Genomic DNA, 23,696 nt, shown 5'->3' on the forward strand with positions numbered 1-23,696 from the left:
GGCAACACGGCCCTTCTCTTAGAGCTCGTCAAACTTCTCCCAACTGGCTGTCTGCAGAGCTGGCGCTTTTATTCAGCACGGAGGACAGGAAAAACCATATTTGGTAGATAACAGACGTTGGGGGTAAAAGACACCCAATAGTAAATAGTTGAATGGACAATAGACAGAAACAGATGGTCAAACACATGTGATTTTTCAGTTAAAGAGGCTTGGTATGAAGAAACAAACAGACATCCTTAAAACACAAAGGGTCAAGAGGTCAACTAAAATAGGACCTCTCTTTGGAGGTTTGAACAGATGGTTCAAATAACCCTTAGCTAACTTTTAAAGACAATGAGACGGCTGTCAGTCGACCCCCCTGAAGTAGCTGCCCTGTTATCTGTTCAGAGCATGTGATGGGGGTTTTGAAACAGATGCGTCTAAAGACAATGGTTGATTTGACCAACCAGGAAGTCAGCAGTTTTAACCTCCTGCGTGTCAAAGAATGTCACGATAAACACAGTCAGCTCTCTGACTTGACTTGATTCTGATACTCATAAGAACGAAACTTAATTCAAACTTTGATTAATCTGACACCATCAACCACATTTTGCAATCTTAATACATCCTCATAGTTGCAGCCTAAAATTTTATGCCATGTCTGCATGTCGTGACAGGTGTTACACTTATCACCATCCTCAACCATAGTGTGCAGATAGTACAACTTGTCATGCACATGAATGTTAAATCTGGTACCGTCTTTGTGTGTCAACACGTCTTGTCCTTGTTTGAAGGTGACCACTGCTCCACCTGTGGTGGCTGACTTCACCGAAAAGATGTCTTGGGGGTATGTAGGTATAAACAACGCATCTCTCAACGTTGCTTTCCGTTGCTCACCCGTACTGTCGATCAGGAACACCTCTGCATTCCCCTTGCTTTGTGCAACGCCTCTGCACTGGGTACCGTCTGCCAGCTCCACGCAGTGTGTCTCCGACTTGAATGTTTTGTCAAAGCTCTTAAACTTGGCTATGTCAGTAACAATGTGGGAAGTAGCACCGGTGTCAACCAACAGGCCCTTCTCCCTGATGTGGCGCGCTGGCTGCTGCCGAACCCTGATGTCTGCATCCTTGATCCTGAAGGCGTAATCCACTGCTGCTCCAGATCCTTTTCTGCACTCATCTGCGACTTTCCTCGCCCCATCATGTTTATCCTTACGTCTGCAAGTGGCGTCATTGTGGGTCTCACTTTTACAATGACTGCACCATGTCTTTCGTCTGCATGCTTATGCTCTGTGGCCTTTTATGCCACACTTAAAGCATACAATATCTGCATCTTCATTGTTCCTGTATGGCGCACTTGGCCTGGCTGGCCTTTTTCCCGCTCCCGCCACCGACTGCATCACGTTGTCACTGGACTCTGCCGTGGTTAACTTTTCAGTATCTTCAAAACTACGCAGCTTTGTTTTGAATTGCGCAAAAGTTATGGCATCCTCATTGTGTGCTATATGTATTGCAAATGGTTTAAAACTTTCAGGTAGTCCCTTTAAAACCTTAGCAATCAGTAAACCATCTCCCAATTGTCTCACCCGCTTTCCGCAGCGCTGTAATGGCGGCCTCCGCCCTGATGACGTAGTCAGTGACCGTCTCGCTGCTCGTTTTCTGAAGCGATGTCAGCATGGTATACAGGTTGATGATGCAGGGCTTTCCCTCCCCGGCATAATAGTCCCTTAATATCCTCAATGCCTTTCTTTCATCGTCGGGTGCTAGCCAGGCACATTAGTGAAACGATCGTTCACTTTGTGAGACAAGCGCCAAATTTTGCACAAAGTATGTTCTAGGTCTACTTTTTCAAAAAAGCATGTTAGCCACGCAAAAAAAACAATATGGCTGCCGTTTTCCAAAATGGCTGCCACAAAAGCCGTTTTTATGTGTTTTTTGACCTGGAATGTGATTGGAAAATCCATCCATCCATCCATCCATCCATCCATCCATCCATCGTCCGCCGCTTATCCGTTCCCGGGTCGCGGGGGCAGCAGCCTCAGCAGGGATGCCCAGACTTCCTTCACCCCAGACACTTCCTCCAGGTCTTCCGAGGGGAGTCCGAGGCGTTCCCAGGCCAGCCGAGAGACATAGTCTCTCCAGCGTGTCCTGGGTCTTCCCCGGGGTCTCCTCCCGGTGGGACATGCCTGGAACACCTCCCTAGGGAGGAGGGACATGCCTGGAACACCTCCCTAGGGAGGAGGGACATGCCTGGAACACCTCCCTAGGGAGGCGTCCAGGAGGATCCGATACAGATGCCCAAGCCACCTCAGCTGACTCCTCTCAATGTGAAGGAGCAGCGGCTCGACTCCGAGCTCCTCCCGGGTGACCGAACTCCTCACCCTATCTCTAAGGGAGCGTCCAGCCACCCTACGGAGGAAGCTCATCTCGGCCGCTTGTATCTGCGATCTCGTCCTTTCGGTCACTACCCAAAGTTCATGACCATAGGTGAGGGTAGGTGCGTAGATTGACCGGTAAATCGAGAGCTTCGCCTTTCGACTCAGCTCCCTCTTCACCACGACGGTCCGGTACATCGACCGCATAACTGCGGACGCTGCACCGATCCGTCTGTCAATCTCCCGCTCCATCGTTCCCTCACTCGTGAACAAGACCCCGAGATACTTGAACTCCTCCACCTGAGGCAGGACTTCTCCACCCACCCGGAGAATGCATGCCACCCTTTCCCGGTGGAGAACCATGGCCTCGGTTTTGGAGGTGCTGATTCTCATCCCTGCCGCGTCGCACTCGGCCTCAAACCGCCCCAGCACATGCTGAAGGTCCCCGTCCGATGAAGCCAACAGGACAACGTCATCTGCAAAAAGCAGAGACGAAATCCCGTGGTTCCCAAACCGGATCCCCTCCGGCCCCTGGCTGCACCTAGAAATCCTGTCCATAAAAATTATGAACAGGACCGGTGACAAAGGGCAGCCCTGCCGGAGTCCAACATGCACCAGGAACAAGTCTGATCTACTGCAATGTGAACCAAACTCCTGCTCCGATCATACAGAGACTGGACAGCCCCTTAGCAGAGGGCCCCAGACTCCATACTCGCTGACCCCCCACAGAATGGCACGAGGGACACGGTCAAATGCCTTCTCCAGATCCACAAAGCACATGTAGACTGGTTGGGCAAATTCCCATGAACCCTCGAGCACCCTGCGGAGGGTGAAGAGCTGGTCCAGTGTTCACCGACCGGGAAGAAAACCGCATTTTTCCTCCTGAATCCGAGGTTCAACTATCGGCCGTAATCTCCTCTCCAGTACCCTGGCGTAGACTTTCCCGGGGAGGCTGAGAAGTGTGATCCCCCTACAGTTGGAACACACTCTCCGGTCCCCCTTTTTAAAGAGAGGGACCACCACCCCGGTTTGCCACTCCAGCAGTACTGTCCCCTTCCTCCATGCAATGTCGCAGAGGCGTGTCAGCCAAGACAGCCCTACGACATCCAGAGACTTGAGGTACTCAGGGCGAATCTCATCCACCCCCGGTGCCCTGCCACTGAGGAGCTTACGAACTACCTCAGTGACCTCGGCTTGGGTGATGGATGAGCACGCCCCAGAGTCCACACTCTCTGCTTCCTCAGTGGAAGGCATGTCAGTCGGGTTGAGGAGATCCTCAAAGTATTCCTTCCACCGTCCGACAATGTCCCCAGTCGAGGTCAACAGCTCCCCACCCACACCATAAACTGTGCCGGCAGAGTAAATCCAATTTTGATTATTCTGACATCAGACTATAATCTTGGGACCCCCCACCCCCTCCCCCATTAGCCATGCAAATAAAACAACAATATGGCTGCCATTTTCCAAAATGGCTGCAGGCAAAAGACAGTTTATATGGTTTTTGACCTGGATTGTGATTATATAATTAGATTTTTATTGTTTTGGCATCAAGTTATCGCCCCCCCCCCCCCCCCCTCCCATTTCTGTATCACATTTTTTCTAATCATCACAATTGCAGGCACACGGCACACTGGAGGCCAAAACGGTAGCACTTGCATCTTCCGCAACATTCCCTTTTGCACTTGCACTTCGTGAGTTGTTCACAGCTCTGGGCAATTGGTGGGAGTGTCATCCACACTACTATTTCATTTGTATTGACATCATAGAATTTGTTATGCCAAAACACATGCATTTGGATAAAGAGATCATTAAAATATGTTCAGCAATTAAAGTTCTACACTGACAACCTTGTTTTAGCTTTCATAAGACAGCCATCTTGAAAAACGGCCACCATCTTGGATTTTTAGGTGGCTAACGGGCTTTTTTGCATAAGTAGGTACTAGGCAATGTTCATGCAAAATTTGGTGCTTGTCTCACAAAGTGAACGATTCTCCTAAAAACCTGACTTAATTTCCCTCACTATGCGTCTCTCATAATTAATGAGAGGCTCTTATCATCCAGAAGTCAAATCAACTCGGCGTACGCGTCCGCGTTTTTTTCACCGTCTGCTGCCACCGCGGCCGCGCCGACAGGTTCTCCCAGGACAGTATTCTTTAGTCCTAATAAGCGCAAATGTCCCAACACTTTCGTCTCCCACCAGGGCCGGAGTGGGACTCATTTTCAGCCCTGGAGTTTCATGCCTCAGACCGGCCCACTTTAGATCACGACCTATTATTATTAAAATCATGTAATTATAACCTTAAATGTTAAGTCTACAATAGCGCACTGTTCTGTAAAGCCTTGTAATTCTGTGTATTTTTCTAAAATAATTCAGTGCAAGTAAGAGTTGCTTCACAATGTAGATTTATTTCAACACAACACAACAGAACCTTAACTTTTTTTCTTCAGCATAACAGAAGTTTCAAAGAAACATGGCCAACTCTTATTTACACGTGTACACACACACACACAAACTGATGTCGTCTTTTGTCGTTGTTTGCACTGTATGTTAATATAAAAAAAAAAAAAAAAAAAAGAAACATGGCCAACTCTAAAACATTAATAAACGCCTGAGCAGTGCACTGGTCTCTGCGACTTTGTTTATAACGGCATCATTGTCCAAAGACATCAGAATTTCTTTTTCAGTGCACATGAGCATGAATGCCTCAAGTTTCTTCTGGGTCAAAGTGCTCCTGAGTCTGTTTTTTTTACAAATTTCACTGTTGAGAAACTTCTCTCACAGGCTACTTGTGTGATGGACAGTGTTAATAGCAACTTGTAGGCCAGTCCAATCACGTGGTAGGCATCAGTTAGCAGATTGTACTGAGAGAGGATGAGATGAACACAAATGACACAGTTTTTACAGGAGGAACAAATTTTGCTCTCTAGTTCAACATCTTGCTGTTCCATGGAAGGATCCTCCTCACTTCCTTGTGGCATTCCACTAGCTGTCCTGACAGTGTAACCCTCCAGAGGGGACATCTTTAGTCTGTCCCACTGACATGCAAGGCTGTAGAGTTCACTACATAATGTGCCAACTGTAGCCCTATTGTCATATTTAAGCAGACATTTGCTTATTTCTTCCAGAGCCGAGCTGGGGAGTCTATTTTCCCTCACATGAGCAAAGTTTCTGGGGTCTAGACAGGCAAAATCTGAGCAAAGTTTTGCATTGGCAGAAAACCTTCTTTGGATACTGTCTGTCACTGTGTCCACAACTACATTGTGAACTCTGACCTTGAAGTCAGTATCAGCTGATGCTAGCTGCTCATCTTCTGCAAGCTCTCCTGGCATTCTTTTCTTCTTTCTGAACCTTTTCTCAGGAAGGGCAGTCTGCACTGCCAGCTCACACTCCTCCTCCTCTTCCAACTTCCCATTATCCCACTTCACAAACTCATCAGCTGCACACTTAACTCCTTCAAAGTCCCTCGCACACTCCCTGAGACCCTCCTCTGTCCCCTCAACCAGACGTTGAGCTGTGATGATATCCATTCCCCTTGTCTGTAAGTATTTTGAAAGGGGGGAAGTCTGCTCAAAGATGCGAAGGAAAATTTGAGCAATGAGCACTGTCTCATACCTCAAAAGGCCTTCTATGAATCCCTTTGCCTTGGCCCTCACAGTTGGCTGTTGTGTTCTGTCATCTACAATGGTGTGTAAAGTCATAAGCACTTCAACAAACAAGGCTCCCTGAGGATTCCCAAAGCACCCAAACACTTTACTTAGTGCCTGATCCTTGGCCCACCACCTGGTTGGCCCTATTGGGCACAGTCGTCTGTGATGCTTGTCCTGACTCATCTCTTCCCACCTCTGCATGCGCTTGTATGACTCTCTTAGGAAAACTGCTATATCATTAAGCAGCGAAAAGAGGGATGCACTTTCCACAACACTGCCTGTTGTGTCTGCCAGAACAAGATTCAAAAGATGTGCATAACACCATACATGAATCTGATTGGGGGACTGCTCAGAGAGGAAGGTGGAAAAACCCCGGTACTGTCCCTGCATATTGGCTGCACCATCTGTGGAGTTGCCCACACATGTGCCAATATCAATATTAAGCTCCAGTAGAACCTTTTTCAGGAGCTCTGCAAAATGCTGCCCTGTAGATGACTCACAGTCCACCATAGCAATCAGTCTTTCATGAATGACATCGGTGACATATCTTAGGATGATGGAGCACTGGTCTTTGCTGCTGATGTCTTGTGTGGTGTCAATTTGGACTGAAAACATGCCAGCTTGTCTCACTTCTTCGGCTATAAATGCCTTTATCAGTTGGCTGATGACATCCACAACTTTGTTAAATTTGTTAAACTTTGTTAAACTTTGTTAAGTGTTTACATGCTGTTGTAGGCAAATGTCATATCTACTCACGAGTAGAATCAACTCTAAGACGTTGCCATGATTTACAGCAATGTTTTCTAGGCTGTAACCTGCTTCCTCTTTATCTCCCCTGTAGCTAAGGCCACATTTGCCGATGACTTTAATAATGTCGACTATGCGCTCCATCACCTGACGTTTCTGTTTTACTTGCTCAGCACGCAATGACATTTGGTTGCCAGTCAACAGGCTTTTCACATCTGCCTTTTGTACATTCATAAAGTAAGCATCTGCACTATCTCTGTGTGTCTTACTTTTTTCATGTTCCACTATCCTTTGGTGAACGTGTTTCCAGTCCTTCATGCCTCCCTTTATGAAAGGGCCATCACTAACCACAGGTGCAAATGCCAGACAAACAGAACAGTACAGAGACTGATTTTTTTCACAGTAAGTCAGCCACTTACGGTTGGTTCCATCTTTGCTATTGAAAACTTTTGGTATAGCAATATTAGGTGTTTGATGAGGATGATAAGAAAAAAACTTATTTATATCCTGTGACTGAGGGCGAGCAAAGTAATCAAAACTATCAGACTCCTCTTCATCTGTCTCATTCCTAACTTGTGGTTCAGGGTTCTGCTGCTGAGCTGCTGCCTCTGTAATAAGTCCCTGAGTAGACTCTGCTCTCCCTGTCACACTTCCTCCAGTTTCCCTAGACTCGCCTGCACCTGTATCACGATAAAAAATATAAAATGTTTTCACATTTGATGTGGAAAACACATTTTGACTTAACCAATTAAGATATTTTCAACAGCAAAATATGCAGGCTTATTTCATATTACTTTAATCCTATTCCCTTTCAATTGTGGGCTTTGTGTATTTACTATCTTACTTTCAATGATAAAAAATATAACGGATCACTACTATTGTTTGGGCATAGAAAGTGGTTATATTGGAACTAATGCTTGCTTCATCACACACTCTGTTACAACAGCTCACCTGTTCCTTCCATACTGACAGGAGCAATCCCCTCATCGCTACTGGCTCCTGGCTCTGCTTCTGACACTAAATCACATTTTAAAAATGGTCTTAATTCTCAGCACAAATCTCACCTTTTTACAAAGCTTTGTGATCAATTCAGGACAGTTTCACTCAGGGCACTTTGCATATAGAGCAGGTCTACACCATACTCTTCATTATACAGGACTGTCTCAGAAAATTAGAATATTGTGATATTCTGTAATGCAATTAAAAAAACAAAAATGTCATACATTCTGGATTCATTACAAATCAACTGAAATATTGCAAGCCTTTTATTATTTTAATATTGCTGATCATGGCATGGATTTTAGAAAACTAAAATATCCTATCTCCAAAAATTAGAATATTCTGGGAATCTTAATCTTAAACTGTAAGCCATAATCAGCAATATTAAAATAATAAAAGGCTTGCAATATTTCACTTGATTTGTAATGAATCCAGAATGTATGACATTTTAGTTTTTTTAATTGCATTACAGAAAATAAAGAACTTTATCACAATATTCTAATTTTCTGAGACAGTCCTGTATGAATTTTAATAATATTCACCAGAGGTGGCAAATCCGGCTTCAGAAAGTAAAAGTCCTGCCATATATTTGTTCTGTCCATTCACTAAAACCAGGTGAGTTCACTAATTAGCTCATCTACCTGGCTGAAGAGCTGTGCTGATTAGAATCAGCTGGTTGAGTGAATGGACAGAACAAATACATGGTAGGACTTTTACTTTCTGAAGCCGGATTTGCCACCTCTGATATTCACTCAATGAGCAATCCTACCTGCCCACTCTGGAGGTGTGGGCTCATGGCTGCTGCTTGGTGCTGGATGTTGCAGCTGACTCTGAGGGGCTACAAGACAAAGTTTCCTAGTTATGTGGCGTCGCATCATACTATTATTTAAATTATATAATGTTATGTTATTTGTCACAAAGCCACACAATTCATTGACTTAATAATTAACTTCAATGGTGGTTTGCAGGCAAAGTTTAACATCTTGCCTTACCCGTTTCATTGTCCTCATTTGTCAGCGAGCTCGCTTTTGTGAAAAAGCTGCCAATTTTGGCACACTTAGCTGCCTCTGATTCCAGAGCTTTTCTCTTTTTTAATCGTTGCTTCTCCGCGCCACCCTTGCTCTTTCTACTCTCCATCTTTCCATCACCACTGTCCGAGTGCACGGACGTGTTACGTCGTAACACGTCCGTGCACTCGGACAGGTAACAGTTACGTCACGGTCCGTCTGCAAAGAAAAAAAAAAGAGCTGCCAGCGGAGGCGGAGGCGGAGGCGGCCCAGGGACAGCGGTAGCACTTATTATATTATTATATTATTATTATACATCCATGCGGATACGTGATCAACCCAGTGCAATGACTGAACACCGGCCCCGCCCCCCCGCCAGAAAAAAATGAACACCGGCCCTCGCGGCCCAAACATCAGACCGGCCCACCGGGAATTGTCCCGGTCCTCCCGATTAGCCACTCCGGGCCTGTCTCCCACAGTTAATACTTGGTTTCATCTACGTCGAACATGAGTCGGGGCTGCCTGCTCGCCCCACGTGGATCCATGATGCTATCTCCTAGCTGTTAGCACGCTGTCCGTCGCGACTTTCTATCAGCAATAAAACATCAAAAAAAGAATGAAACATCAACAAGAGTGAAACATCTGTGTGGTTTTCTGGAGAGTCCAGACTGCAGACTGGAGAATCTGAGGTCAGTTCACAGATTTAAAACATCGTAGACGCTTTGAAAAGTCCGTCCAAACAGATCCTCCACAAACAGAGATGAAACTAAGGAGTGTGCTCAGTCAGAGACGTCTTCAGGAGATTATTCCTGAAAACACCTACAAACTTCTAGAAAGACTTTGTAGTGACTCTGTAACACTCAGTTCCCTTTAGAGGTTAATATAGTATAATTAATTTAATTAAACATGTCCAGAAGTGTATTTCTCTCTTCTCTTCTGGAAGAGATGTGTGATGATTTAAAGTGTAAAAGTTGGAGATGAAGTTTAAAGTGCAGTCTGAGTGGAAGTGTAGGGCCTCTCCAGTGGATGTGACCAGAACGAGGTTCTGACCTGAGTTCTTTGAACCTTCCTAGAACTTGGGGTTCCTTCAGTAAAGTCAACAGAATTCACCTGATGTGCAAGCGATCGTTCACCTTTAACTAATATAGTCTTTCACTATGAGGGACTCTTCAATCATGAATTCCTGTTCTTCAACATATAATTACAAGTAATTCAATGTCTCTGAATAATAATAATAATAATAATAATGACTTGGATTTATATAGCGCTCTTCTAGGCACCCAGAGCGCTTTACAGAGATCATTATTCATTCATACACATTCTCACCAGTGGTGGTAAACTACATTTGTAGCCACAACTGCCCTGCAGACTGACGGAAGCGTGGCTGCCATATCGCGCCTAACGGCCCCTCCGACCACCACCAACATTCATACACATTCATACACATTCAAACACATTCACACGGGGCAAGGTGGGTAAGGTGTCTTGCCTAAGGACACTACGACAGCAAACTGGGACAGAGCGGGATTCGAACCGCCGACCTTCCGATAATTGGACGACCCGCTCTACCACCTGAGCTACTGCCGCCCCCTCTGAACTTACTTTTCATTCACTTTTATACTTTATTCCAAATGTTATACTGATATCTTTAAACCATTAAACGCCAAATTACTGCCAATTTGCATTAACTACTTAAATGATCAAAAGTAGTGAATAAACACATGTCGAGAAAATTATAAAACTTTTATTTAAAGAAAACAGAAATAGCAGTTAAATATTGCTTTCAAAACTATTCAGAAACACTTCCAACCATCAGGATGATAAAAGCATTCAGAATGGTCTCCATCAAACTCTAATCCTTTGGGCCCAGATAATTAACTTATAACACTAACTAGAGGTCTACTGAACACTAACTAGAGGTTTACTGAACACTAACTTTTAAAGGTGGAGGTGGTGTCAGCTTCCTGAACCGGAACTGGAAGTTGTTTCCATAGTAACGGTTCCTGGTACCAGAAGACCTGTCCTCCAGATCTTCATGTGGATCATCTAGGAACTACGAGTAAACCTGTACTCTGAGAACAGAGAACTCTGTTAGGAACATGAGGAACTATCAGGTCCTGCAAATATCGTGGAGTTAGGCCGTTTTGGACTTTATACGTTGTTCTCCACCAGGAAAGGGTGTCGTAGCCTTCTCCAGGTTGGTGGAGAAGTCCTACCTCAGGTGGAGGAGTTCAAGTATCTCGGGGTCTTGTTCACGAGTGAGGGAACGATGGAGCGTGAGATTGACAGACGGATCGGTGCAGCGTCCGCAGTTATGCGGGCGATGTACTGGACCATCGTGGTGAAGAAGGAGCTGAGTCAAAGGCGAAGCTCTCGATTTACCGGTCAATCTACGCACCTAGCCTCACCTATGGTCATGAACTTTGGGTAGTGACCGAAAGGACAAGATCGCGGATACAAGCGGCCGAGATGAGTTTCCTCCGCAGGGTGGCTGGACGCTCCCTTAGAGATAGGGTGAGGAGTTCGGTCACCCGGGAGGAGCTCGGAGTCGAGCCGCTGCTCCTTCACATTGAGAGGAGTCAGCTGAGGTGGCTTGGGCATCTGTACCGGATCGTCCTGGACGCCTCCCTAGGGAGGTGTTCCAGACATGTCCCTCCTCCCTAGGGAGGTGTTCCAGGCATGTCCCTTCTCCCTAGGGAGGGGTTCCAGGCATGTCCCTTCTCCCTAGGGAGGGGTTCCAGGCATGTCCCTCCTCCCTAGGGAGGTGTTCCAGGCATGTCCCTCCTCCCTAGGGAGGTGTTAAAGGCATGTCCCTCCTCCCTAGGAAGGTGTTACAGGCATGTCCCTCCTCCCTAGGGAGGTGTTCCAGGCATGTCCCACCGGGAGGAGACCCCGGGGAAGACCCAGGACACGCTGGAGAGACTATGTCTCTCGGCTGGCCTGGGAACGCCTCGGACTCCCCTCGGAAGGGCTGGAGGAAGAGATGGAGGAAGAGTTGGAGGAAGAGCTGGAGGAAGTGTCTGGGGTGAAGGAAGTCTGGGCATCTCTGCTGAGACTGCTGCCCCCGCGACCCAGGAACGGATAAGTGGAAGAAAATGGATGGCTGGATGGACTTAATACGCAAGTAATAACATATTAATTGGATTCCAAATTTTACGGGGACCAGTGGAGTGAGGCCAGTACCGGAGAGATGTGATCTCTCTTCTTGATTTTTCTCAACCAGAGAAAAAACATTTTTGAGTAGTCGGGCCGGGGTCTATCAAACACGTGGATGATTTAGCTCTATTGACGACTGAGGTCAGCTCGGGGAGGTCTACAGGATCGAAGCAGTCTAGAGCAGTGGTTCCCAACCTTTCCCAACTCAGGGCCCACTTTTATGTCTCAAAAATGTCTCATACCCCATAAATACAAAAGCCATACAATGTGTTCTCAGAGCACTATTTTATTGAAAATTGAACATAAAGGACTGAACTGAATACAGGAGAAACATGTTGGAAGCTCCACAGTCACTAACACAGCACCTGTAACATGTTGCAACACCTTCAGTATTACAGTATTACAGTTTTCAAGGAGCTGTCCACACACACACACACACACACACACACACACACACATCAAGGAGCTGTCCATCAGCACCACACAGATGTCAGAAATGACAAGCAAGGGGCTCTCTGTAACAGGCTAATTAACAAATTGACGGTATCCTTCAACAATGGAAAAATGCATTCTCATAACAATTTGACATCCAATATCAGATCCAAACAAAATCCAAATATCAGAAGAAAATCCATTAAATCGATAGGGTTACAAATAAACACAAACCCAATATAAAGATGATGTAAAGATGACCAAGAAGATGTCCAAAAAAATCCCAGCGCCAAGTACTCAGCACTGTACTTTCTCCAACCTCTTCTTTTTTGTTTGACGGCGGGGAGATCACCTGTCAATTCACCATCAGTCTCTTGTCTCTTTTTAATTCTCCCTGTTGCTAGCCAGCTATCCATCTTTATATTCCAGTTTCAGGTATCAGCATCAAACGTAAATAAGTCAAGTGCAATGCAGTCCTGCTGGAAAGTGGTCCGACCGATGACAACAAAAGTTCCTATCGCTCATTTGCTTGTCACATGTCTAATACTTGGAAGAAAAACAAAACAAAATTAAAGCTGCAAGCAGCGATGAACGGGCCCTCGCACTCACGTCCACCGCCCCCATAAGCATATCAGAAATGACAGCCCCCACGACTCTCTATGTCAAACCCTTAAAAAGTTATAGCAGAAAATAGGGACAACCAATCAGAAGAAGGGGTGGGGCTAATTCAGGCCAATGAAGGTCAAGGACTCCATACAGAATCTTATGACACCACCCACGACTCTCTATGTCAAATCATTCTAAAGTTATAGCAGAAAATCGGGACAACCAATCAGAAGAAGGGGCGGGGCTAATTAAGGCAAACGAAGCTTAAGGACTCATTACAGAGTCCCATGACACCACCCACAACTCTCTATGTCAAACCATTCAAAAGTTATGGCAGAGAAAAGTATTCTAGGGGGCGCTGTTGAACCGTTAGCCACGCCCATTAATGCAAACCATGAAATATCAAATTTATCGCCAAGTTTGGCTTGCATGCAAAATTTGGTGACTTTTGGAGAACTATCAAATATGGACCAATCACATGAAGGGGGGGCGCGCCTTTTGCCGTCTAGCGTCGCCACGGTAACATTTTTGAAAGAGAAAAGTAATGCGTGGTGTCGCAGGATGTAGACGCACATTTTGATGTATAACACACCTGGGTGCACGTTACGGTTCGGGCTGAATTAACTGCCGAAGGAATGGCATAAATTTCGCCAAAATGACACAATTTATTCAAAATGGCCGACATCCTGTTCGGTTTCGGCCATGGCTCCAAGAAGCTTTTCTTTAAGTTGTGCCATGATACAGGTGTGTAGCGATTTTCGTGCATGTACGTCAAACCGTATTGTGGGGCTTGAGGCACAAAGTTTTCCGGGGGGCGCTGTTGAGCCATTTTGCCACGCCCATAAATGCAAACCATGAAATATCAAATTTATCGCCAGGCCTGGCTTGCATGCAAAATTTGGTGACTTTTGGGGAACTATCAAATATGGACCAATCAGATGAAGGGGCGGTGCGCTTGTTGCCGTCTAGCGTCGCCACGGTAACACTTTTGAAAGAGAAAAGTAATGCGTGTAGTCGCAGGATGGAGACGCACATTTTGATGTATAAAACACCTGGGTGCACGTTACGGTTCGGGCTGAATTAACTGCCGAAGGAATGGCATAAATTGCGCCAAAGTGACACGATTAATTCAAAATGGCCGACTTCCTGTTCGGTTTCGGCCATGTCGCCAAGAGACTTTTCATTAAGTTGTTTACTGATACAGGTGTGTACCGATTTTCGTGCATGTACGTCAAACCGTATCGTGGGGCTTGAGGCACAAAGTTTTCAAGGGGGCGCTGTTGAGCCATTTTACCACGCCCATTAATGCAAACCATTAAATATCAAATTTTTCGCCAGGCCTGACTTGGGTGCAAAATTTGGTGACTTTTTGGGCATGTTAAGGGGGGCAAAAAGGCCATCACTTTGTCAGAAGAAAAATAATAATAATAATTAAAGCTGCAAGCAGCGATGAACGGGCCCTCGCACTCACGTCCACCGCCCCCCATAAGCATATCAGAAATGACACCACCCACGACTCTCTATGTCAAACCATTCAAAAGTTATAGCAGAAAAAAGGAACAACCAATCAGAAGAAGGGTCGGGGCTAATTAAGGCCAACGAAGCTTAAGGACTCATTACAGAGTCCCATGACACCACCCACGACTTCCTATGTCAAACCATTCAAAAGTTATAGCAGAAAAAAGGGACAACCAATCAGAAGAAGGGGCGGGGCTAATTAAGGCCAACGAAGCTTGAGGACTCATTACAGAGTCCCATGACACCACCCACGACTTCCTATGTCAAACAATTAAAATGTTATAGCAGAAAAAAAGGACAACCAATGACAAGAAGGGGCGGGGCTAATTCAGGCCAATGAAGGTCAAGGACTCCATACAGAATCTTATGACACCACCCAGGACTCTCTATGTCAAACCATTCCAAAGTTATACCAGAAAATCGGGACAACCAATCAGAAGAAGGGGCGGGGCTAATTAAGACCAACGAAGCTTAAGAACTCATTACAGAGTCCCATGATACCACCCATGACTTCCTATGTCAAACCATTCAAAAGTTATAGCAGAAAAAAGGGACAACCAATCAGAAGAAGGGGCGGGGCTAATTAAGGCCAACGAAGCTTAAGGACTCATTACAGAGTCCCATGACACCACCCACAACTCTCTATGTCAAACTATTCAAAAGTTATGGCAGAGAAAAGTATTCTAGGGGGCGCTGTTGAGCCGTTAGGCCACGCCCATTAATGCAAACCATGAAATATCAAATGTATCGCCAAGTCTGGCTTGCATGCAAAATTTGGTGACTTTTGGAGAACTATCAAATATGGACCAATCACATGAAGGGGGGGGGCGCGCCTTTTGGCGTCTAGCGTCGCCACAGTAACACTTTTGAAAGAGAAAAGTAATGCGTGGTGTCGCAGGATGTAGACGCACATTTTGATGTATAACACACCTGGGGGCACGTTACGGTTCGGGCTGAATTAACTGCCGAAGGAATGGCATAAATTTCGCCAAAATGACACAATGTATTCAAAATGGCCGACATCCTGTTCGGTTTCGGCCATGGCTCCAAGAGACTTTTCTTTAAGTTGTGCCATGATACAGGTGTGTAGCGATTTTCGTGCATGTACGTCAAACCGTATTGTGGGGCTTGAGGCACAAAGTTTTCCAGGGGGCGCTGTTGAGCCATTTTGCCACGCCCATTAATGCAAACCATGAAATATCAAATTTATCGCCAGGCCTGGCTTGCATGCAAAATTTGGTGACTTTTGGGGAACTATCAAATATGGACCAATCAGATGAAGGGGCGGTGCGCTTGTTGCCGTCTAGCGTCGCCACGGTAACACTTTTGAAAGAGAAAAGTAATGCGTGTAGTCGCAGGATGGAGACGCACATTTTGATGTATAAAACACCTGGGTGCACGTTACGGTTCGGGCTGAATTAACTGCCGAAGGAATGGCATAAATTGCGCCAAAGTGACACGATTAATTCAAAATGGCCGACTTCCTGTTCGGTTTCGGCCATGTCGCCAAGAGACTTTTCATTAAGTTGTTTACTGATACAGGTGTGTACCGATTTTCGTGCATGTACGTCAAACCGTATCGTGGGGCTTGAGGCACAAAGTTTTCAAGGGGGCGCTGTTGAGCCATTTTACCACGCCCATTAATGCAAACCATTAAATATCAAATTTTTCGCCAGGCCTGACTTGGGTGCAAAATTTGGTGACTTTTTGGGCATGTTAAGGGGGGCAAAAAGGCCATCACTTTGTCAGAAGAAAAATAATAATAATAATTAAAGCTGCAAGCAGCGATGAACGGGCCCTCGCACTCACGTCCACCGCCCCCCATAAGCATATCAGAAATGACACCACCCACGACTCTCTATGTCAAACCATTCAAAAGTTATAGCAGAAAAAAGGAACAACCAATCAGAAGAAGGGTCGGGGCTAATTAAGGCCAACGAAGCTTAAGGACTCATTACAGAGTCCCATGACACCACCCACGACTTCCTATGTCAAACCATTCAAAAGTTATAGCAGAAAAAAGGGACAACCAATCAGAAGAAGGGGCGGGGCTAATTAAGGCCAACGAAGCTTGAGGACTCATTACAGAGTCCCATGACACCACCCACGACTTCCTATGTCAAACAATTAAAATGTTATAGCAGAAAAAAAGGACAACCAATGACAAGAAGGGGCGGGGCTAATTCAGGCCAATGAAGGTCAAGGACTCCATACAGAATCTTATGACACCACCCAGGACTCTCTATGTCAAACCATTCCAAAGTTATACCAGAAAATCGGGACAACCAATCAGAAGAAGGGGCGGGGCTAATTAAGACCAACGAAGCTTAAGAACTCATTACAGAGTCCCATGATACCACCCATGACTTCCTATGTCAAACCATTCAAAAGTTATAGCAGAAAAAAGGGACAACCAATCAGAAGAAGGGGCGGGGCTAATTAAGGCCAACGAAGCTTAAGGACTCATTACAGAGTCCCATGACACCACCCACAACTCTCTATGTCAAACTATTCAAAAGTTATGGCAGAGAAAAGTATTCTAGGGGGCGCTGTTGAGCCGTTAGGCCACGCCCATTAATGCAAACCATGAAATATCAAATGTATCGCCAAGTCTGGCTTGCATGCAAAATTTGGTGACTTTTGGAGAACTATCAAATATGGACCAATCACATGAAGGGGGGGGCGCGCCTTTTGGCGTCTAGCGTCGCCACAGTAACACTTTTGAAAGAGAAAAGTAATGCGTGGTGTCGCAGGATGTAGACGCACATTTTGATGTATAACACACCTGGGGGCACGTTACGGTTCGGGCTGAATTAACTGCCGAAGGAATGGCATAAATTTCGCCAAAATGACACAATGTATTCAAAATGGCCGACATCCTGTTCGGTTTCGGCCATGGCTCCAAGAGACTTTTCTTTAAGTTGTGCCATGATACAGGTGTGTAGCGATTTTCGTGCATGTACGTCAAACCGTATTGTGGGGCTTGAGGCACAAAGTTTTCCAGGGGGCGCTGTTGAGCCATTTTGCCACGCCCATTAATGCAAACCATGAAATATCAAATTTATCGCCAGGCCTGGCTTGCATGCCAAATTTGGTGCCTTTTGGGGAACTATCAAATATGGACCAATCAGATGAAGGGGGGGTGCGCTTGTTGGCGTCTAGCGTCGCCACGGTAACACTTTTGAAAGAGAAAAGTAATGTGTGTAGTCGCAGGATGGAGACGCACATTTTGATGTATAACACATCTGGGTTCACGATACGGTTCGGGCTGAATTAACTCTCGAAGGAATGGCATATATTGCTCCAAAATTACGCAATTAATTCAGAATGTTCAAAATGGCCGACTTCCTGTTCGGTTTCGGCCATGGCGCCAAGAGACTTTTCTTTTAGTTGCGACATGATACAGGTGTGTACCGATTCTCGTTCATGTACGTCAAACCGTATTATGGGGCTTGAGGCACAAAGTTTTTTCTGTCGAACCAATCAGATGAAGGATGGGCGCGCTTTTTGGCGTCTAGCGTCGCCACGGTAACGCTTTTGAAAGAGAAAAGTAATGCGTGTTGTCGCAGGATGGAGACGCACATTTTGATGTATAACACACTTGGGGGCACGTTACGGTTCGGGCTGAATTAACTTTCGAAGGAATGGCATAAATTTCGCCAAAATGACACGACTAATTCAAAATGGCCGACATCCTGTTCGGTTTCGGGCATGACCCCAAGAGACTTTTGTTTAAGTTGTCCCATGATACAGGTGTGTACCGATTTTCGTGCATGTACGTCAAACCGTATCGTGGGGCTTGAGGCACAAAGTTTTCAAGGGGGCGCTGTTGAGCCATTTTGCCACGCCCATTAATGCAACCTTTAAATATCAAATTTTTCGCCAGGCCTGACTAGGGTGCAAAATTTGGTGACTTTTTGGGCATGTTAAGGGGGGCAAAAAGGCCTTCACTTTGTCAGGAAAATAATAATAATTAAAGCTGCAAGCAGCGATGAACGGGCCCTCGCACTCATGGCCACCGCCCCCATAAGCATATCAGAAATGACACCACCCACGACTTCCTATGTCAAACCATTCAAAAGATATAGCAGAAAAAATGGACAACCAATCAGAAGAAGGGGCGGGGCTAATTCAGGCCAATGAAGGTCAATGACTCCATACAGAATCTGATGACACCACCCACGACTCTCTATGTCAAACCATTCAAAAGTTATAGCAGAAAATCGGGACAACCAATCAGAAGAAGGGGCGGGGCTAATTTTCACCAATTATGGTCAAGGACTCAATACCGAGTCCCATGACACCACCCACGACTCTCTATGTCAAACCTTTCAAAAGTTATGGCAGAGAAAAGTATTCTAGGGGGCACTGTTGAGCCGTTAGGCCACGCCCATTAATGCAAACCATGAAATATCAAATTTATCGCCAGGCCTGCCTTGCATGCAAAATATGGGGACTTTTGGGGAACTATCAAATATGGACCAATCAGATGAAGGGGGGCGCGCTTTTTGGCGTCTAGTGTCGCCACGGTAACACTTTTGAAAGAGAAAAGTAATGCGTGTAGTCGCAGGATAGAGACGCACATTTTGATGTATAACACACCTGGGTTCACAATACGGTTCGGGCCGTATTAATTCTCGAAGGAATGGCTCATATTGCTCCAAAATTACGCGATTAATTCAGAATGTTCAAAATGGCCGACTTCCTGTTCGGTTTCGGCCATGGCGCCAAGAGACTTTTCTTTAAGTTGCGACATGATACAGGTGTGTACCAATTTTTGTTCATGTACGTCAAACCGTATTATGGGGCTTGAGGCGCAAAGTTTTTTCTGTCTGAACCAACCAGATGAAGGGTGGGCGCGCTTTTTGGCGTCTAGCGTCGCCACGGTAACGCTTTTGAAAGAGAAAAGTAATGCGTGTTGTCGCAGGATGGAGACGCACATTTTGATGTATAACACACCTGGGTGCACGTTACGGTTCGGGCCGTATTAACTGCCGAAGGAATGGCATAAATTGTGCCAAAGTGACACGATTAATTCAAAATGGCTGACTTCCTGTTCGGTTTCGGCCATGTCGCCAAGAGACTTTTCTTTAAGTTGTCCCATGATACAGGTGTGTACCGATTTTCGTGCATGTACGTCAAACCGTATTGTGGGGCTTGAGGCACAAAGTTTTCCGGGGGGCGCTGTTGAGCCATTTTGCCACGCCCATTAATGTACACCATTAAATATCAAATTTTTCGCCAGGCCTGACTTGCATGCAAAATTTGGTGACTTTTTGGGCACGTTTAGGGGGGCAAAAAAGCCCTCCTTTCGTCAGAAGAAAGAAAGAAAGAAAGAAAAAAAAATTCCTACAGATACAATAGGGCCTTCGCACTGAAGGTGCTCGGGCCCTAATAATAAAAATTCCTACAGATACAATAGGGCCTTCGCACTGAAGGTGCTAGGGCCCTAATAATGAAAATAATATTTAAACATTTTTAATATCATTTTAAACATAACTGAGTTTTAACATTTAAAACATTATTCTGTATTTTTTTTATATAATTATATCCCCATCCCCACAAAAACCCTACTTTTTTGCAAATGATTTGGGGGCCCACTTGCAATACCTCCGTGGCCCACCAGGGGGCCGCGGCCCACAGGTTGGGAATCACTGGTCTAGAGTCAAGTCAGAGCCTAGGGAAGTCGCTAAAGCTGAAGAAACACCCACAGCGGCTACCGGGTCGTCCTGGTTGATTTCTACTCTGATCCTAATATTTTACTGCTAAAGAAGCTCATAAAGTCGTCACTACTGAGAGCTGCAGGAAGCTTGGCTCAACAGACTTGTGTCTCTTTGTCAGCCTGGCTACAGCGCTGAACAGACAACGTGGGTTATTTTTATTATCCTCTATCCACGATGAGTAATGAGCTGTTCTAGCTGTGTGAAGGGCTTTTTTTATGGACTAGACGTTTTCCATGCACAATAAGAGTCTACAGACTTACAAGAGAACCCCTTCCTTTCTATTTTACACACTTTTTGTACCAAATACCAAAACATTATTGCTGATCAAGGACTTCTTAACATTTCAACTTCAGAGCTGTTTAACTATGAACTTATTTACACAAATGTGTTTTCTGAAACATTTATTTCAACACGGTTACGGAAGTCATCAGCTGTTTATTCTTTATTCAGGTTGGAGAACTGCAGTCTGTCAGAGATCAGCTGTTCTTCTCTGGTCTCAGCTCTGAAGTCCAACCCCTTCCACCTGAAACATCTGAAACATCTGGACCTGAGCTGGAACCAACTGCAGGATTCAGGAGTGAAACATCTGTGTGGTTTCCTGGAGAGTCCAGACTGCAGACTGGAGACTCTGAGGTCAGACATGTTTTAGTTGTGTGTTCAGATGAATCTGATGTGAAAGTTGTGTTGACACTAATCTGCAGACATCAGGCTGATCTCCTGCTGATCCACACTGACCATCTTACTGCTCTGGTTTCTCTTCTCTGGTGTCTTTGTGCAGCTTGCAGTGCTGCGGTCTGTCAGGGATCAGCTGTTCTTCTCTGGTCTCAGCTCTGAAGTCCAACCCCTCCCATCTGAAACATCTGGACCTGAGATTCAACTACAAGCTGCAGGCTGCAGATGTGGAGCAGCTGTCTGATCTGGTGGAGAGTCCAGACTACCAGCTGCAGACTCTCAGGTCGGTTCTGACTGGAGCTTTTGGATTTTCTTGGAGATTTTGGTCTCCTCAAACAGAGAAGACTCCGTCAGTCCAGGTGAAGGTGTTTCAGGTCGTCTGAACCTCCTGCTGGTTTTTGGTCACATTTCATGTGAAACCTGCTGTCTGTTCTGTTAGAACCACACGCACCTCACCGTCACACATGTGTGTTCTGTTAGAACCACACACACCTCACCGTCACACATGTGTGTTCTGTTAGAACCACACACACCTCACCGTCACACATGTGTGTTCTGTTGGAACTAGGGGTGGGACGATACGGGTAAGTCCTGATTGGATACTTTGGCGATATGTGGCCCAGGATATCGATAATATCACGATATTTTCGATATTCGATATATCGATATATCGATATATCGGTAAGAGCGATATATCACGATATATGGGACTGAAAAAGAAAAAATACCTATAAAAAGGAAAACGTCTGTAGTTATGCATTTATTCAATGCCAAAACTTCATACAAGAAAGTGCATTTGTATATTTCCTCACTGTCTCCTAGGCTTGTAAATGTAAACACTGTACAGCTGGACAAATTAAAGTGCATGAACATTAATAACATGTTTTATATAAACCAGGACAGTGCACTGCTTTGTATCTAATACTGAAAAGTCAGTAAGCAACTTAATTTTGCACAGTACCTCACTGCCTCCTAGGGCTGGGTATCTATTCAAATGTCAAGAATTGATCCGATTCTTAAGATTCAGAATCGATTATCACTATCACCATTTGATTCGATTTGATCTGATATTGATGTGGATTAGTGTTATTAAAAAAAATGTTTGCGCTGTTGCCTGAATTATATGACTGTAAAATAACTAGTGAAATAATAATTTCACAAATAATTATTGTGAAATAACTAAGAAATAAATAACTCAAATAGGCTTTTCAATATCCCTTCTTTTCCAATATCCTTTTAGCCTGTCTAATTTATTCTGTCACCACACACAAATATTGCAAGGAAGCATCAGGCATTTTTCACTCATGTCATGACAAACTGTATCTGAGAACAGAAGAAACCAAATAAGCTATAATAAATATAAATAATATGAACTTCATTGAACTAATATAACATTTTGAAATTTAAGCTGAAATATCCAAAGCACTGAACACTGGTTTTGCACGGGTGGGCGTGTGTCTGAGTGTGTCCGTGTCCGTGTGTAAAGGCTGATTTATGGTTCCGCGTTACACCAACGCAGATTTACGCCGTAGGGTACGCGTCGCCGCGTACCCTACGGCGTAGGCTCTGCGTTTGTGTAACGCGGAACCATAAATCAAGCTTAACGTGTCTGGTGATTCATCTGCAAGTTTTCCCAGCACACGGTTGACTGGACACGGAAGGATACGAGCGAGGATCACTTACAGAGTGAAAAGCATAAACGTTACAACACAAAAAGACTGAGGATCATTTACTTTAACGGCGTCTGTAATAGGTGGAATCATTTTGTATTACAGTACGAGCCGCTCTCCTCACGTGGAGCGCAAGCGGGGTCCGTTTACAACGCAGCAGGTTGTCTGTGCGAGCGGAGATTAACGCACATGGCAGTTTAAACACCGGCTCAAACAGCAAGTAACTTCCAGCATTAACAGTGCTGCTCAGCCCGCTGTCTGTACGGAGTAAACTTTGGTTCTGTATTTTCTGAGCTGGTTTCTCAGCGGCCGCTTCCACATGTTTGTTTTGCTCACGAGGGCAGCGGGGGCGGGCGGGGCAGAGCTTGAACAATAGTGCGGTGACAACCGCGTAAACCATTATGTGTGTTGTAATAAAATATCGATATTAGCCGACAGTATATCGATTATTTATTGAAACAGAGAGCACAACAATATATCGAAATATCGATTTTTTTTCCCACCCCTAGTTGGAACCACACACACCTCACCGTCACACATGTGTGTTCCTGCTGTCAGGAAGCAGCTCCAGGTCCAGACAGAACCAGACAGAACTGAGTCACATATTCATCTTTAAATCCTCTATGCTAAGCTCATCTGTGACGGAGACAGACCCCCCTGAAGACACAGACCACACACGTCCTGAAGGAAGACGGGTTTCTGCTGACGGCTAACAAACTAACACGTTGTTCAGGTTTCAGGGACTGGGCTGGAATGACGGCTGACCAGGAGTAAAGAACCCTCATCTAAATAATTATTGATCCAAATAGGAATCAGAGGGACCAGGAGAGGGAGATGGGGACCATGCAGGGACGGGCCACCGGTCCAGAGACCAGGACGGTCTGTACTTCGGTTAGTGTGAGGCAGAAGACAGATCCAGGAACAGCGGGCCAGGGTCAGAACCCAAGACAGACAGATAAGCTCAGACAGACGTAGCGATCAGGGCTGGACCTGAAACAGGTCCAAGGACACAGATCCGGTCCAGCATAGCAGTCCCAGGAGAACTGCTGGAGGCCGGTATCTGCAGGGAGACCACAAACCCAATCTGGTGAGAGTGAGAGCTGCAGACGGTTTAAATAGAAGAGGAGGAGATGAGGATGATGAGGGTGATCAGCTGGCAGGAAAC

This window comes from Cololabis saira, chromosome 22, assembly GCF_033807715.1.
Source record: "Cololabis saira isolate AMF1-May2022 chromosome 22, fColSai1.1, whole genome shotgun sequence".
NCBI lineage: Eukaryota > Metazoa > Chordata > Actinopteri > Beloniformes > Belonidae > Cololabis > Cololabis saira.